Source organism: Mirounga angustirostris, unplaced genomic scaffold (assembly GCF_029215605.1).
Source record: "Mirounga angustirostris isolate CCGP_5_RB_7025 unplaced genomic scaffold, mMirAng1.0.hap1 SCAF_1, whole genome shotgun sequence".
In the NCBI taxonomy this organism is placed as follows: domain Eukaryota; kingdom Metazoa; phylum Chordata; class Mammalia; order Carnivora; family Phocidae; genus Mirounga; species Mirounga angustirostris.
The window spans coordinates 12,588,288-12,605,621 of NW_026991709.1; positions in this window are offsets into that span (position 1 = coordinate 12,588,288).

Below are 17,334 nucleotides of genomic sequence, written 5' to 3' on the forward strand. Positions count from 1 at the left end.
ACTTATACTCAGATACATGTGTGTTATTCCTTTAACATGAAAACATGAAAAATAGGGACGTTGGGTGGCTCATTTGGTTGAACAGCAGACTCTTGATTTCAGCTCAGGTCATAATCTCAGGGTCATAAGATCGAGACCTGCATTGGGCTCCATGCTCAGCAGAGTCTGCTTGAGGATTCTCTCTCTCCCTCTCCCTCTGCCTCCTACCCTGCTCATGTTCTCTCTCTCTCTCAAATAAATAAACAAATCTTTAAAAAAATAAGGAAATATGAAAAATAAAAAGGTACACCAAAGGGAATACAATCAACAATATTATAGTAGCATCGTATGGTGACAGATGGTAGCTATGCTTGCTGAGAGCACAGTGTAACGTATAGACTTGTTGAATCACCATGGTGTACGCCTGAAACTAATGTAACATTGTGTGTCAACTGTACTTCCATTAAAAAAAAGAGAAAAGGGGAAAGTTATGAAAAATAAATACCTGAAATTATATATTATTCTATATTACTCACTTTCCTGTTACATAAATGCTATTATTTAAACAAAACAGCAGTAGGACTAGGAATTAGTAGTAATTAGTAGCAGGACTAATTAAACAATTAACATATGTGAGAAAATATAACAATACTTTGATCATGTTTCTTTCTGTCCTCTAACACAGCAATTTACTTTAACTCCTTATTGGATATTTAAATTTTGTAGGCTATATCAAGATACATGACTGCAAGACCTTTAGAAGGAAAATATAAACACAGTAGAGCTACTTCAGTATTTATATTTAATAAAATGTGGCAATGATATGTTTCTTTCCGCCCAGTGATACAGTAGGCATATTTTTACTCTTTCTGTTTCCTCCTCTGCTAATATTTCTCTGAATTGCCTGCAGGTTTTAGGACATCCTTCTTTTTTTTTTTTTTTTGTATGTGGTGACAAAGCCGAACGTAGTCAAAAGAAGATTCACTTTTAACTTACAGCTCTTCTCTTAAAAAAAAAATATATATATATTTTATTTATTTATTTGAGACAGAGAGAGAGAGCGCGCATGCATGCATGCACAAGTGGTGGGGGGGGGGGCAGAGGGAGAGGGAGAAGCAGACCCTCCCCTTCCCCGCTGAGCAGAGAGCCCGACTTGGGGCTCGATCCCAGGACCCTGAGATCATGACCTGAGCTGAAGGCAGATGCTTAACAGACTGAGCCACCCAGGCACCCTGTTACAGCTCTTCTCTTATGAGGCCTACATCAGTCCAAGCTGATGACATTGAGCTATCTTCTCAACAAAAACATTTATTTGGAAAGCTTCCTTACTGGCTGTGGAGGTTAATTTTATATCTTGGCTGGGTGGTGGGGCCCAGTTGTCTGGTCAACCAGCAGTCTAGGTGTTGCTCTGAAGCTATGTTCTAGATGTGATTAACACTTCTAATCTGTAGACTTTGAGTGAAGCAGATGACCTTCTATAATGTAGGGGGGCCTCATCCAATCAGTTGAAGGCCCTAAGAGCCAAGACTGAGGTTTCAGAGGAAGAAGGAATCCTCCTCAAGACTGCAACATGGAAACTCTGCCTGAGTTTTCAGCCTGTGGGCCTGCCTCATGAATTTTGGACTCAAGACTACAACATCATTCTTATCTGAGTTTCCAGGTTGCCAGCCCACCCTACGAATTTCAGATTTGCCACAATCATGTGAGCCAATTCCTTAAAATCTTGTGTCTGTCTCTCTATATATCTCTGTCTCTCCTCTGTTTCTATAGAGAGACCTGATTAATAAACTATCAATGGTAAGTTTTTAGACTTTCAAGAATTTATTTCCAGCTCTCCAAAACTGCTCATCCACTTAGTATCCACAGGCTTGTTTGGGTAGGCCAGTTATTTCTCACTCAGGACCTTTGCAACTATAAACTCATTATGTGGGTACCCACGTCTGAGATGCCCATTATTTTATGTACCCTGATGCACACTAGACAGCACAAGTTAAATCTCTCCTTCTCAGGGATAATGGTTTAAAGCACAGAAATAGTTTTAACTTAGGAAATTTTAAGTTAGAGTACAAGTTACAGATATAGAGTATAAGTTACAGATTCAGTAAAAAAAAAAGAGAAAGAAAGAAAGAAAAAGAAAATCTTGTTGCCCTTTTCTAGAGATTTTTTTTAAAGAGTTTTTTTTTAAAGATTTTATTTATTTGAAAGAGAGAGAGAGAGTGAGCATGAGTAGGGGGCAGAGGGAGAGGGAGAAGCGACTTGCCACTGAGCAGGGAGCCCAATGTGGAACTCGATCCCAGGACGCTGGGATCATGACCTGAGCCGAAGGCAGATGCTTAACTGACTGAGCCCCCAGGAGCCCCTTTTCTAGAGATTTTTATTTTTTTAAGAGGTTTTTAAAAAAGATTTCATTTATTTGAAAGAGAGAGAAAGAGTGAGAATGAGTAGGGGGGCAGAGGGAGAGGGAGAAGCAGGCACCTCTTTTCTAGTGATTTTTTTAAAGTTTTGAAAAGTCTTATTAAAAAGCCAAGTTTTTTGGGCACCTGGGTGGCTCAGTCATTAAGCATCTGCATTCAGCTCAGGTGATGATCCCAGGGTCCTGGGATCGAGCCCCGCATTGGGCTCCCTGCTCAGCGGGAAGCCTGCTTCTCCCTCTCCCACTCCCCCTACTTGTGTTCCCTCTCTCGCTGTCTCTCTCTGTCAAAAAATAAATAAAATCTTTAAAAAAAAAAACCCAAGTTTTTTAAAAATATGAGCTTTGGTCACAACCCCCATATAACCTTGAACACCTCAAGGATAGTCAGTTCATCCTTTGCTCGGCTCCTCGTGGCCCCTTCAAAGACCATCGGACAGCTTTGGTTGAAGTCCTACTCATTGATTTGCTCTCAGCCTTTTCTCCATTCTCATCCTTAATGTCTTTCCAAATTAAAGAAGCACATTCTTCTTGTCCCAAACTTTGAATATAGGGTTTTGCAATAAGCCAGCCTCCTTCCCATGGTGGGCAATAGTGACAGCCACGTTGCAGGCACGGGGCCCTGTGGGCTGTCTCATATCAAGGAGGGAAGTCTCAGGAAGTGCTTCTCCATGTTTTGAGGAAACAAGAAGATGACCGTGAACTTTCATTACAAAAGCATCAATATCCCCAATAGGAAAATCACATCCCTGAAATGCAGGACAATTAGCAGGGAAGATCTTTTCCTTTTCTTTGGTAAGAAGGTTGCAGACCGAAAGGGACTCTTGCTGAAATGTACATTTGCCCCATCAGCCAAATGTGCCGCTAGATCAACAAAGTCCAATATTTATTTGGACAAGGGACTAACAATCTATATTTTCTGCAGTTTCATAAAATGCTTCATGGAATTCAAGAAGATGATCTGAAACTCCGTTTTGTGAAATTTAAGTACCTAAGAGCCAGGGAGAACATTTTTTGGTTTGCTATGATTTGGCGCATCATTTGGCATACTGTAGAAAGCATGAGTGTTGGTAAGAGACGGGGAAAAAAAATCAGCTTTACCCTGTAAGAGACCAACATACCTCTTACCAAAATTTTTCCCTTTTGTTTGCCTATATTTTTTGGCATTTGGTGTGGCAATGGGCTAATGCCCAAATACCACATCGCTCAACGTTTCTGGCTTAATAGAAGAGTGGAAGGCTGCTGAAGGCTGGGGGACAGGGCTAGCTGAGAGATGACGCACTGGAGTTCACAGTACTCTCTGCACCTGTCCCGCACACCTTCAAAGGGAGCCACTAAATGGGGCCGTCTTCCCCTTAGCCAGAAGGCACTGGGCTGGGAAGCAAGGTGGCGGAGATGAGAGTATCCCTCCCACCGTTATACTATGTAACCCTCTGAAAGGGCGTTTGCCTCCCATCCCTCTCATCCCGGAATTGGAGGGTTCGGAGTTTCTCAGTGCCTGTCATGGTCAGTTTGATGTGTCAGCTTGGCCAGGATCTACCCCCATTATTTAATCAAACACAAACCTAGGTGTTGCTGTGTGTTCTGTGGATATGATGAACATCTATAGTCAGTGCACTTCAAACAGAAGATGATCCTCAGTAATCTGGGTGGGCCTGATCCAATCAATTGAAAGGTCTTAAGGGCCCAGCTGAGGTTTCCCTGCAGGAGAAGAGACTCCCCTGGGAACGGCAGCTTTAGCTTCTGTCCAAGAGTTCCAGCCTGCCCTTCCTACTGGTCTGCCCTGTGGGGCTCACACTCACCCAGTCGGCCTCCACACTCAGGCAGCCAATTCCTTGCAATAAATCTCTTCATGTTACAGCCTACCTGCTCTGTTTTTCTCTGGTGGGATTCTGACTGATACAGCATCCAAGGGGGAAATGATTCCTCCCGGGAGCCAAGGCATGGCTGTTTTTAGAGATCATCATGCTGCCTAATCGGTAGTGAAGGGGATCACTGTGTTGACCAGGGTGATTGATTCCAATAACCATGGGGCAGATCACCTAGTGAAGGATGCAGTTGTATGTGTGGTCCCAGGACATTCACTAGGATACTCCTTAGTACTTCCTTGTCCAATAGTCCCGGACAATGGAAAGAGAATCACCAAGGACTCAGATCCTTCAAGAATGAAGGCTCAGGTGATCCTTCTAAGTAAAGAACTCAACCTTGCTGAAGTTGGCAGAAGATAAGGGGGGAACACAGAAGGATGAGGGCAGAAGGCAGCTATGGGTATCTCCTTGGATTCGTGACCTGCTGCAATCAGGAACCATGTCAGTTATCTAAATTAATCACTCCCTGCCTTTCTTTTCCTCATTACCTATATGAAGAGCACTGGTGGTAGCTAATGGTGGGAGTTGTTGACGGATTGTTAACATTTTGCTGCATTTCCTTGAACATCTGGTTCTCTCTTCTCTCTCTCCCTCGATCTCTCCCTCTCCTTCTCCTTCTCCCTGTTTCTATCACCTGACATTCACCTTCCCCACATTTTTTGTCCTAAACAGTTTAAGTTAGCTGCAGACATTAACGCCTTTGCCCACAAACACATCACTGTGTGTTTCCCAAGAACATGGAGATTCTCTGACATAAACACAGTAGCTGTCAAATTAAAAAAAAAAATTCACATTGATATAACACTATTATCTAATATATAGTCCATACTTAAATATTGCCAATCATCCCGAAAATGTTCTTTATGGAAATTATCCCCCAACCCAAACTCCAGTCCTAATCATGTATTGCATTTGGCTGCCATGTGTCCTTTGTGTCTGTTAATCTGGTAAATTTCCTCAGTCTTTCTGTAGCTTTCATGACACTGACATTTTTAAAGAGGGCTACGCCATAACTTGGGTCAGGCTCTGCATTTTTGGCACAAGCACGTTGTAAGTGATGGGTGTCCTCCTCAGTGCATCATGTTGGGGGACACATGACATCAGTTTGCTATATACACAAATTTTTAAATTAATAAATTAAATTAATTTTTAAATTAATAATATACCAAAACTATTGCAGTATTTTTTCTTACATTTTTTTAAAATTTGAATATAATTGACATACAATGTTACATTAGTTGCAGGTGTCCAACATCTCTGTAGGTTATGTTGGCTCGCAAGTGTAGCCACCACCTGTCACCATATAATGCTATTATGGTAGCATTGACTCTATTCCTTAGGCTGGGCCTTTTATTCCCGTGACTTATTCATCCCATAACTGGAAGCCTGTACCGTCCAGTGTAGTGTATACTTTAAATGGGTGTATTGTATGGCATGTGAATTATATCTCAATAAAGCTGTTTAAAAGACACGCCCACACACAGTCACAGCTCCTGTCAATTTTTCAAACACAGTGCAGCCATTATCGGCCACCGTAGCCCATGCAGCTTCCCAGGAAGTCTGCCTTGAAGCAATCCCTGCTCGCGCTTTCATGTCCCTTGATGGATCCAACAGTTTGAGGTGAAACTCCCCCCCATTCGTCACATCATCTCATTTCACGTAAGAGTAAGAATGGGTATGTGATAAGAGTCAGGTCAGCTGCTGTCTGCTCAGCATGACCACAGAGCCTTTGCACAGCCCTGGGAAGTGTTTGTCTGCAAATAAATCAGTGATGAAAGAGAAAGAGAAACAGTCCTCCCTTTAATCTTTAAAAAATTAAATTAGTGGGGCGCCTGGGTGGCTCAGTTGGTTAAGCGACTGCCTTCGGCTCAGGTCATGATCCTGGAGTCCCGGGATCGAGTTCCACATCGGGCTCCCTGCTCAGCAGGGAGTCTGCTACTCCCTCTGACCCTCCTCCCTCTCATGCTCTCTGTCTCTCATTCTCTCTGTCTCAAATAAATAAATAAAATCTTTAAAAAAATTAAATTAGTGTGTTTTCCTTACTTAAAATACAGAAACAACCACAGTGAGATACAACTTCATACTCATTAGGATAGCTATTATCAAAAAAACCCAGAAAACAACCAGTGTTGGTGAGAATGTGGAGAGATTGGAAGCCTTGTGTATTGTTGGCAGGAATGTAAAATGGTGGAAAACAATCTGGTGGTTCTCAAAAAAATTAAACCTAGAATTGCCATATGATCCAGTAATTCTATTTCTAGATATATACCCCAAAGAATTGAAAGCAGAGACTCAAACAAATAGTGATACACCAACATTCATAGTAGTATTTTTCACAATAGCGAAAATACTGTAACAACCCAAATGCCTGTTAATGGATAAAGGGATAAATAAAATGTAGTATATACTTATAGTAGAATATTATACAGTCTTAAAAAGGAAGGAAATTCTGACAAATGCTACAACATATACGTACCTTAAAGATATTATGTTAAATAAAATGTGTTAAACACAAAAAGACAAGTACTGTATTACCCCATTTATATGAGGTACCTAGAATAGTCAAATTCATTGAGACAAAGTAGAATAGAGATTACTAGAGGCTTGAGAGAGGGGGAAGGGAGAGTTATTATTTAATGGGTACAGAGTTTCAATCTAAGAAGAGGAAAGTTCTCGAGATGGATGGTGGTGTTGGTTGCACAACAATGTGAATATGCTTATTGTTACTTAATCGTACATTTTAAAATGGTGAATTTTTGTTATACACAGCTTACTGCAATGAAAATGTAGAAATACGCAAAAAATTAAAGATTTCCAATATTTCTCTACCCAAAGTCAGTTGCTAATAGCAGCAATCGGAATCATTGCAAACTGGTTCTGGGAACATGGGTTAGATTAAGCCATGGTTGATAAAAATTGAGTTCCAAAGGTAAATATATCAAATTTGTATCTTAGGCATTGTTTTAGTTCATCCACACACTTATTTCTTCATTTGTCGGTGACACTGATTTCAGTTGTTAGAAACACAGAAAGGGGATATGGGTTGTCCAGTGTTCGAAGGTAAGTAAGATATGGTCCTTCCTCCCGGGACTTGTAATCTATTGGAAAATATGAGACCTTGACGAACAACTTGACCACAGGGGAAGAGTAATGACCTTGATATATAAGAGAGGTAGAAAATTTATAGGAAGGGAGCCCCCTTATACCACATATCATGGGAAGCTTCGTGGAGGAGCCAATGTTTGAACTGGTCCTTGGAATGTGAGAAGGGGAAAGATTCTCAGGCAGGAAGACTCACATGTCTTGAGCAAAGCCTGGGAATTAGGGAGTTGAGTCTGTTTTCAGGAGTTTGACCAAAGGATACAGTAAGTGTCACACTGTGAGTAAGAATAAAGAGAGATCAAACTAGGGAAGAGAACATGAATTTAATAGAGTCCTAGGAGATATGACATGATCTCACTTGTGCATTAGTAAATTTAATCTGACTTCCAAGACTGTGTACATGTTGGTCTGAGGAGGGTAGGTTTTAAAATATAGGGTTTAGTAATAGTCTGTAAAGATGGGCATTTTATAAAAAAGACATTGTTCATTTTCTAAAAATCAGTTTAAACTTTATGTTTTATTTCTAAGACCATGCGCCCTCAGGGCAGAACATTAGTCTGAGTGATACACCACTACCACCTGTTGGCAGTGCCTCTAATTGCAGGCAAAATACTGTGTGTGTGTGTGTGTGTGCACACGCACGTGTGGTGTTGGAGGGTATGTGAAGGGTGACGAGAAATATTCCAATAGTGAATTTATAAACCAAAACACTTAATATAACAAGAGATCAGCACAGGGGATTTTTTATTTTGACAAGGGAAATTAAAATTGCAATACCATCACAACTGACCATGAGTGGAAACAGAGCTGGAACGGAATGTATTAATTCTTGACTACAAAAAGTGCTCTTTAACTTTGTGAGGAGCAAGGGAGGAAATGCACAGGTCCCCTTATAATGAGACATGTAGCTCCTTCTGGTCTGACTTTACTCCAAGTCGCACCTGCAAATAATGGAAATAAAAATTGGCAAGAGAGACTGTCTATCCCCTTGCTGGATATCACTTGTTGGAAATTGGCATCCTTTCCATTCATTAAAAGAGATAGCCAGCTGTCCTAACATCCATATTTTTATGGTTCCAGTTTAGAAGAGGCACCAGGCACATATTTGCCCAGCTCTACAATATTCTCCAGCCTCTCTTGCAGTTAATTGTGGCTGTTCTAACGGGACACAAACAGAAATGATGTTGCCGCTTCCAGGCCCACCCACAAAAACTTTTCACACATGTTCGTCCATGCTGTGTCCTTCTTCAAGCTGACCAAGATGATGAACACCAGGACAACCTTGGAAGCCCCATGTTGAACACGGCAAAGCCATCAACAGCCTGAGTCCCCACGTGACTGTATGGAGCAGGGTTGCCACTGACCTGCCCTCTGCCCCAGACAACCACCTGAATAATAAACTTTTTGGCTTTTTAAAAGATTTTATTTATTTATTTGAGAGAGAAAGAGAGAGAGAACAAAGGGGTGGAGAGGGACAAGCAGACTCCACACCCAGTGCAGAGCCCAACACAGAGCTCAATCCCACAACCCCAAGTGGGGAGTCCATTTGTTACCATAGTTCAGACTACCACCCCATCCTCTTTTGATGCTCCCACATATCCAGAAACTGGAAGTCTTAAACTGCATTTCCCAGACTCTGCCCCTCAAGGGAGCTAGATGCAAGTAGGTCTTGACAATCAGATGCACTTGTGCACGATTCGCAAGTCAGAGGTGAGGCACGCTGTTCTGGCTATGGAGAAGGTGTCCAATGGGTAAGGTCTACCAGACGCAAGCATTGAGCTAGCCAGATTTCCTGTTCCGCTCTGGCATTGGCTTTGAGAACCAGCGTGTTCTGGTGGTGATGGAGATTTCCTCCCCTCTGGATACAGCTGCTGTGATGTGACCTGGATGCCTAGGGAATGCCTTCTGCCTTCCCTTTCTCTAGCCCTTCTACGCTAATGGAAACACAGTTCCCTATATTAAATACCTTTCTGCATTTCAGTGTCCTACATTGATACTGGCCCCACTCCAGGGGGAGAGTAACATTTCTCATCTTTCTAAACAAATTCACTGTAATCACAATAATTCAGCCTTTTACTTTATTTGCCTTTCTCAGAGACACATCATCTTCCCATACCTCTCCCTGGTTCAAACATTTGTCTCAGTAGTTAGTCAATATTGTCCTGAGCCTTAGTTACCACATCTATAAAATGGGAAGAATAATTCCTGACCTACAGGGTTGTTCCAAAGATAAAATGAGACAATATTGGATGGAAAAACCATCTGACAGATTGGCTCATGACATAGTAGATCCCTGACAAATGGATTAAGTATTATTTCCATGACTTGGTAGGGGAAGAAGAAACTGCAATCCTTGGCCTATTATTTGAAAGAAATTTATTTTTAGATGTATCACTATAAATGCCATATCTCTGTATATATTTTTCAAAATATATGTACTGGAACCCATATTAAGATCTAGACATCCCAAGTTAGAGGTTGCCTGCTTAAATGTGAAGTTTAAGTCATGACTAGAGTGTGGCCCTAATAACGTAAAACATCTTGAATCATTCAATACTTATTTTCTAAAAGTAATTCATTTTGCTGTGACCACCAATGACCAACTGAAAGACTTTTTAAAGTCAAGATAAAGTGTCTGTGCCCAAGCCCACCCTCTGATCAGCAGCTACTCTCTCATTAACTCTTGTGGCCCCGCTGGTTCTTGCTCTCATTTGTGCTGCATGAAGGGCCCCTGACAGCCACCTTCCCACTCTGTTCAAACAAACAATAGCCTGTGGAACAAAGAAGGAAATTTGTAGCAAGTGAAAGTTTAGTTTTAATGATGCAGCGTTGTTTTTAAACTTGAAATATATGAACGACTCCAAGCCCCTTTAATTTCTCATTTCTCACAATTATCCATTACGGTTTACCAAATCCCTTACTTTGAATCACAGAATCTTTGAAAGAAATTCAGAAACTAACCTTTTGCACATACGTAGCTTACTAGCAAAAGGAAAAATTGCTTTTCTCTCTGACTGTGAGTTTTTCCCCCCTCCAGAACATAAAATGTAGGATGGAGAGGCAGTGGCCAGGTAAACTTTCATATTTCCTCGGGGAAAGAAAATCTAGGCTAGAGAGGGTAAAAAAAGCATAAGCTTGGTCATTTGTATCCCCATGTAGCAAAGGAGCTATCGGGCACTGATGAGTTGCTCAGATCAATAGACCCAAGGCTGTTGCAAGTTCTCTTCATGCCCTGCAATCCTTGAATCAGAACATTTAATTGGTGTATAAAAAGTCACCTTAACAAGGTTCACCATCCCTTTTCCTGGAAATCTTCACGACAAAGGATTTGTGCAAACTTTTCTAAACAAACATGATCTCGTCAATGTTCAGCTATAGAGAAAGAAGAAATGTCAACTTTCACATTCATGGTCATTCCCACCCTTTGAGATCTCCTTCCCACCAATATCCACAGGTGGCACTGAGGATGGAGGGACCAGATATGAACAAGTGGGGGCCATAACAGGTGTATTAGTCAGGCTCAGTTACGCAAGCTGCTGGGTCAAAGGGTAGATACACTTGCTAATTTATTAACTATTGCCCAACTGCCCTCTAGAGGTGTACCCATTTGCATTCCCACCAGCCTTAGCTAAGGACACCTTGTTTCCTCCCAGACTGCCAAGCAGAATGTGCTACCTAATTGATGGACTTTTTTTTTCAATCTGCTAAATGAAAAACAGCTGATACCAAAGTTTCTGAAAATCTAGTGTATCATCGGGATAGTTCTTCTTTTTTTTTCATTTTTTTTACTGTGATAAAATACACATAACGTAAAAGTTACTGTTTTAATTATTTTTAAGTGTGAAATTCAGTGGCATTCACAGTGTTGTTCACCCATCACTACCACCCACCTCCAGAACTATTTCATCATCCCAAACTGAAACGTTAGTCGGTAAACACTAACTCCCCACCCTCTCTCCCTCCACCCCTTGTAACCTCTACTCTACCTTCTACCTCCGTGAATTTGTCTCTTCTAGGTACTTCACATAAGTGGAGTCATACAGTATTTGCCCGTTCGTGTCTGGTCTCTTTCACTTAGCATGATTTCAAGGCTTGGGAATGTTGTAGCATGCATCAGAATTTCATTCCCTATTAAGGCTGAGTAATACCCCATTGTACGGAGAGACCACATCTGGTTTATCCGCTCATCTGTCAGTGGACACTTGGTTTGTCCCCAAACACCTTCTGGCTATTGTGAATAGAGCTGCTATAAACATTGTACAAATATCTGCTCAAGTTTTTGCTTTCAGTTCTTCTGAAGTGGAATTGCTGGGTCATATGATAATTCTATGTTTAATTTGGGGGGAGTTATTTTTAATTTTTTAATTTTATTTTTTTGTCATGTTCAGTTAACCACTGTGTAGTACATAATTAGTTTTTGATGTAGTGTTCAATGATTCATTAGTTAAGTATAACACCCAGTGCTCATCACAGCACGTGCCCTCTTCAATACCCATCACCCTGTTACCTATGTTTAATTTTTTGAGGAACTGCTGGACTGTTTTCCACAGTGGCCGCATCATATTGCTTCCATTAACTTACATCCAAATAACTGATGTTTATACAGTCACTTAGAGTCTGCAAAGTGATCTTTCCTTAAAGAAGCTCATAAAATCCTTGTGAAAATACCACGAGGTGAGTGTTACTTCAAACCCCATTTTGCACATGAGGAAGTTAATATAGGCAGGGAGTAGGATCCCAGAGATATAAGTGGGGTTTGTTTTTTTTTTTTAAGGTAAAGTAAGCTCCACACCCAGCGTGGAGCCCAATGCGGGGCTTGAGCTCACAACCCTGAGATCAAGACCTGAGCCGAGATCACGAGTCGGACGCTTAACCAACTGAGCCACCTGGGTGCCCCTAAGTGGGGTTCTCAACAACAAACAGCAGAACCTACTCCAGCTAGCTTATGGAGAAAAACTTCTCATCAAAGGGTTCCATAGGGAGTTCCCAGGCTTTAGGAGGGCCAGAAGATTGGGAGCCAAGAAACCCAGTCACACTGCAGAACAAAGATCCCATGACTGCCCCACCGGACATACACAGACATAGCACTCACCATGGTGGACACTGGACTCAGGATTTCTGTCACTGCTGTCACCCCGAAGCCAGATGACTCCACCATTGCCCACACCAAAGACAGGATTCGCTGTGATACCTATTTCCTCATGCTGCCTTACTCCGAGATCCATGTATGTGCACCTGCCGCGTGCAAATCAAAGCTCAGCGTTGGTGCTGTCCCTTCCAAGTGGTAGGCTTGAGAGGCTTTGTGTATGTTTACCTCAACGGGCTGGCATCTAATCGACTTAAAGCATTGTGAGGCTCCTATTTCTAAATTCTCTGCAGAGCCAAAGGCACACTCTTTTGATTATGATCAGTAGTAGTAAATCTGTGCTTCGGATTCCTCATCCATAAAATGGAGAGAACAATCACTTACCATCCTAGTGTTTCTGAGAGCATTAAATGATGCAAAGTGCTCAGCACAGAGCCTGGCACATGGCAGAGATTAATAAAAGTTAGCTATTAACAAGCGTTGTGGCTGAACCTTGTCTGGAGAATAAGGTAGGGACCAATCTGAGCTATGTTATTTGGGGTCCTAAATGAGACATGACTATAATGAGACACATTTTCTTTTATGGCTCACAAAGGGGCTGTGAAGGTAGTTTGGGGAGTGCCAAAAATGTCTGCACCATGGCAGAGCAGTGAAGTGTGTGCGGAGCTTCCCCGGGGTGACTGAGTACCAGAAAGTTCGCTGAGCAGGGCAAGCGTGCTGTTCGTTGTGTGTACTAACCACCTCCTACCTGAAGCATGCGAGTGGGCACCTCCTTCCTTACTGCTCGGTCCTCCTGTCTTCTCTCCAGTTACTGCAGAGATAGAGTTTCTGCAACATAGAGGGGTCTGTTACACACTTTCCCTGCATTGTTGAAAGCATCTTCCTACCCCTGACCTGCCAGATGATGGTGCCCCAGGCAGTGACCTGACCCTCAGAACAGGTGAAAAGATCATCTTAGAAAATCCATATAGACATCTCCCGCTGCTGCTCATCCCCAAAGATCTTTAAGGGTCTCCGTGTTAACATATGTACTCTTAACTTGGCCCTTGTTCTGAAAAAGGCACTATGCTTGGCCAGGTAACTCGATGCGCTCTTCACACAAGGGTCAAGGCTCAGACCTGGCCAGCTCTGTGAACTCTGTCTGAGGTCATGCCCTTACTCTGCAGGAAGGCTTCCGTGAATGGGCATTATCTGAACCCCTGGGAGGAAACTTGCCCCTGAGATGCTGCCCTCAGCATCTCACAGGAGCTTGGTCCCATCTTCAGAGTGACCATTCCCCAGAACAGATGCTGGAACCAGAAGGGCAGATGGCCTGACATTACTCCTCTTCCCCATGGTCATTGCATCGCAGAAGGACCCAAGAGCTGAGAAGCCCAAAGTTCCCTTTTACTAGCTCTTAATCTTTACTGTTTCATAGGTAGATGATTGATCCAGGATCGCTGTGATGGTAGATGTTAGATAGATAGATGTAGTACAATGTAATAATAGCTGAATTTATGTCATTCTTTATTCCTCTCTCAATACCTCGTAATCTGTGAAACAATAGGTAGGCCATCAGTAAATAGCCATGACTGTTACTGTCATTATCATTTTTACTATTATGTGTGGGCTGTTCTTCTTTGAATAAATATTAATTGAGCAACTAATATATGCCAAGGATGCCGTACAGCCTGACTCCAATCCAACCGTCCAGACTTTCCTTGGGTCGCCACTTGCTGGGTGCCTTGAGGTCTCATCACTGAATTACTTGCCTATTCTCTACCCCCAAGAACTTGCCACTCTTTCTCACCTCCTGCCACTCCCTCTGCCTAAAATAGCTTTTCTTTTTCTGCACCTGGCAGAGCTCAGTGATACCTTGGGACCTCTATCAAATGTCACCTCCTTTCTAAAGCCTACCCTGATTGGCTTCCCTTCTTTTAATACTTATCAAATTATATCCTAATTATTGGCCCACATGTATGATTCTCTCCCTAGACTGTACGCGCCCCTTGCTCACTTTATTCTTTCTACCCTGCCCAGGCTCTCCAAGGGTCTTTGACATATATGTGGTCTTCAGTTAATGTTTGGTGAATGAATGAGGATGTCAACAGTAAGAGGAGGTACAAAGAGGAGAATGAAGGGAGCCCAGAAGACAAATGTTGCTCATCTCCCAAATGTGTGTGGCACGTGCCTCCTTACCATGTTGGCACAAAGGCAATTTGCTTCCTCTTCACGCGGAGTTTGAACCCCTTTCTTCAGCAACTACTAGCTTTGGAATGGGTTGGTTTGGGCAATATTTTGGTTTTTCCCCACTGTGCCTACCCCCAGTGGCTGCGGATGATTTTTGTAGACACAGACCACACTGTGATGGGTCCATGAGCACCTTGCATTCCTGTTTCTGGCCTGCTGGTCAACTGAGGAATCCAGGTGGCATTCCATTCAGTTAAGGAGGAAGAGGAAATGTGCAGGCTTAGAAAGGCCGATGAGCACAGACTCCCACCATCAGCCTTTCTGCTGCAGAGCGTTTGGTCCATGAGGGTTTGTTCCTTTGCTTAGACTGGGAGATCCCATGCTTTTCCAGAGACTAACAAGCAAACAGGCTGAAAACAGGGAGATGGCCGGCTGGCCGGCTAGCCGCCTGTCCTAGCCCATCCTCCCCTGTATTATCATCCCTTTGGCTCCATCTGAGAGCGAGACCTTTGGGTATTTGTGATGACCTGTCTTCTCTGATCTTGCTGAGAAGCCATTAGTTAAACTTCTGTAAAAAGAGCAGCAAATTTCCTGTGAGAAGAACAGGAGTCGTTAAAACTTTCTCTCTGAAATGAGAGCAAATATTGGGTATGGAGATAGAAAAAGTTCTGTGAAAGATGCTTATCAAATCCTGAGGCATGTTAAAATTTGCAAATGAAAAATACTTAATGTTAACATCTCTTCTTCAATGGCTTGCCTCAAACAGTTGTTTTTTGTTTTTTGTTTTTTTTTTCTGGTAGTGTTGTTAATCACTCCTAGGGGTCCTTAAAAGGTGATGTGTGCAATTATTGAGCCAGCACATGTTCTAAAGATCCTATGGGGATTTGTAATAATGTCCGGATGTCTTCTCTTACCCACCACACACACACACACACACACACACACACACACACACACACACACCTGTTTTATAAGCCCCTGAGGGAGACAGCTATTGCTTGGTCCACCCCAAACTCCTACTTCTCTGGGATTGACCTTCATACCTTTAGGAGTCCTGAGGGATCTGCCATGTTTCTGCCTTCCCCATCTGCCAGCCTCAGATGTCTGTTCCTATGTCAGTTCTTGACCCAAGTGGACCAGTGCTTCCTGGTCCCAGAGTGTGTAGAACTGGGACATAGAGTGAGCTCTGCAAGTCTTCATGGCCATGGCAATGGGACGTGAGGTTCCAATGCCATCAGGAGTCATGTTTCCTCCGTGAAGAAAACTACAGCTTGCAACTAGAGAGAAGGATGACGTGGAGACAAGAGGCAGAGAGCTTCTTGGGACTTGTGGGATCCTTGGAGGCAGTCCTTCCTGAAGCCAACCTCTGTCTTTCCTTCCTGCCTCTTGGTTGGGCAAGGGTTCCTTAGACTATGTATGCCCTCCCAGGGTCCATTGCCTATTTTTGTATGGGCAGCAAGTTAAGAATTTACATTTCTTAAATGGCGGCATATAAAATATTTTGTGAAAATTATATGAAATCCAGATCAGGTTTTATTGGATTATAGCCCCACTCACTTGCTGCGGCCACCTTCGTGCTACGATGGCAGAGTTGAGTACTTGTGACAAAGTCCCGAACCATGAAATAGTTACTATTTGGTTCTTTACAGACAAAAAAAAAAAAGGACCTATGCTAAAGTCAGCAACAATGGAGCATCTTTTAAGAAGCCATGAAATTAGATCAACTTTTAAAAACGTTACTCATGGTGCAGCCCCTAGGGAAAACAGTACGGAGCTTCCTCAAAAAATTAAAAATAGAACTACGACGTAATCCAGTCATTCCACTTCCGGGTATGTATCTGAAGAATGAAATGACTGTCTCGAAGAAGTGTCTGCACACACACCCCATGTTCACTGCAGCGTTGGTGATAGTGGCTAATGGAAACAACCTCAATGCCCATCGACAGATGAATGGATGAAGAAAATGTCACGCATGCACACACACACACACAAAATCACATAATAGAATTTTTTCAGGTATAAAAAATATAGCAGGAAATACTGCCATTTGCGACAACATAGAGGGAGCTAGAGACATTATGTGAAGTGAAATAAGTCAGACAGAGAAAGACAAATAGTGTATGATCTCACTCATTTATGTGTGCAATCTAAAAACACCAAAGTCAGGGGGTGCCTGGGTGGCACAGTCGGGTTAAGCCTCTGACTTGATTTCAGCTCAGGTGTTGATCTCAGGGTCATGAGATTGAGTCCTGAGTCAGGTTCCTCACTGGGCATGGAGCCTGGCTTAAGATTCTCTCTCCCTCTCCCTCTGCTCATTCCCCCCAACCTGTCTCTCTCTCTAAAAAAAATAAAAAAAATAATAAAACACTGAATACAAAGATACAGAGAATTGGTGGTTGCCAGAGGCAGGGAGGGGGTAAGGTGAGGGAAGTGGGTAAAGGTGGTGAAAAGGTACAAACTTCTGGGGCGCCTGGGTGGCTCAGGCAGTTAGGTGTCTACCTGGGTCCTGGGCTCGAGCCCCTCATCAGTCTCCCCGCTCAGTGGGGAGTCTGCTTCTCCCTCTGCCCCTCCCCCCATGCTCTCTCTCTCTCTCTCTCTCTCAAATAAATAAAATCTTTAAAAAGAAACAAAAGGCACAAACTTCTAATTATGAAATAAATGTTCTGGGGATGTGATGTATACCATGATGACTCTAGTTAATATTATTGGATTGTATATTT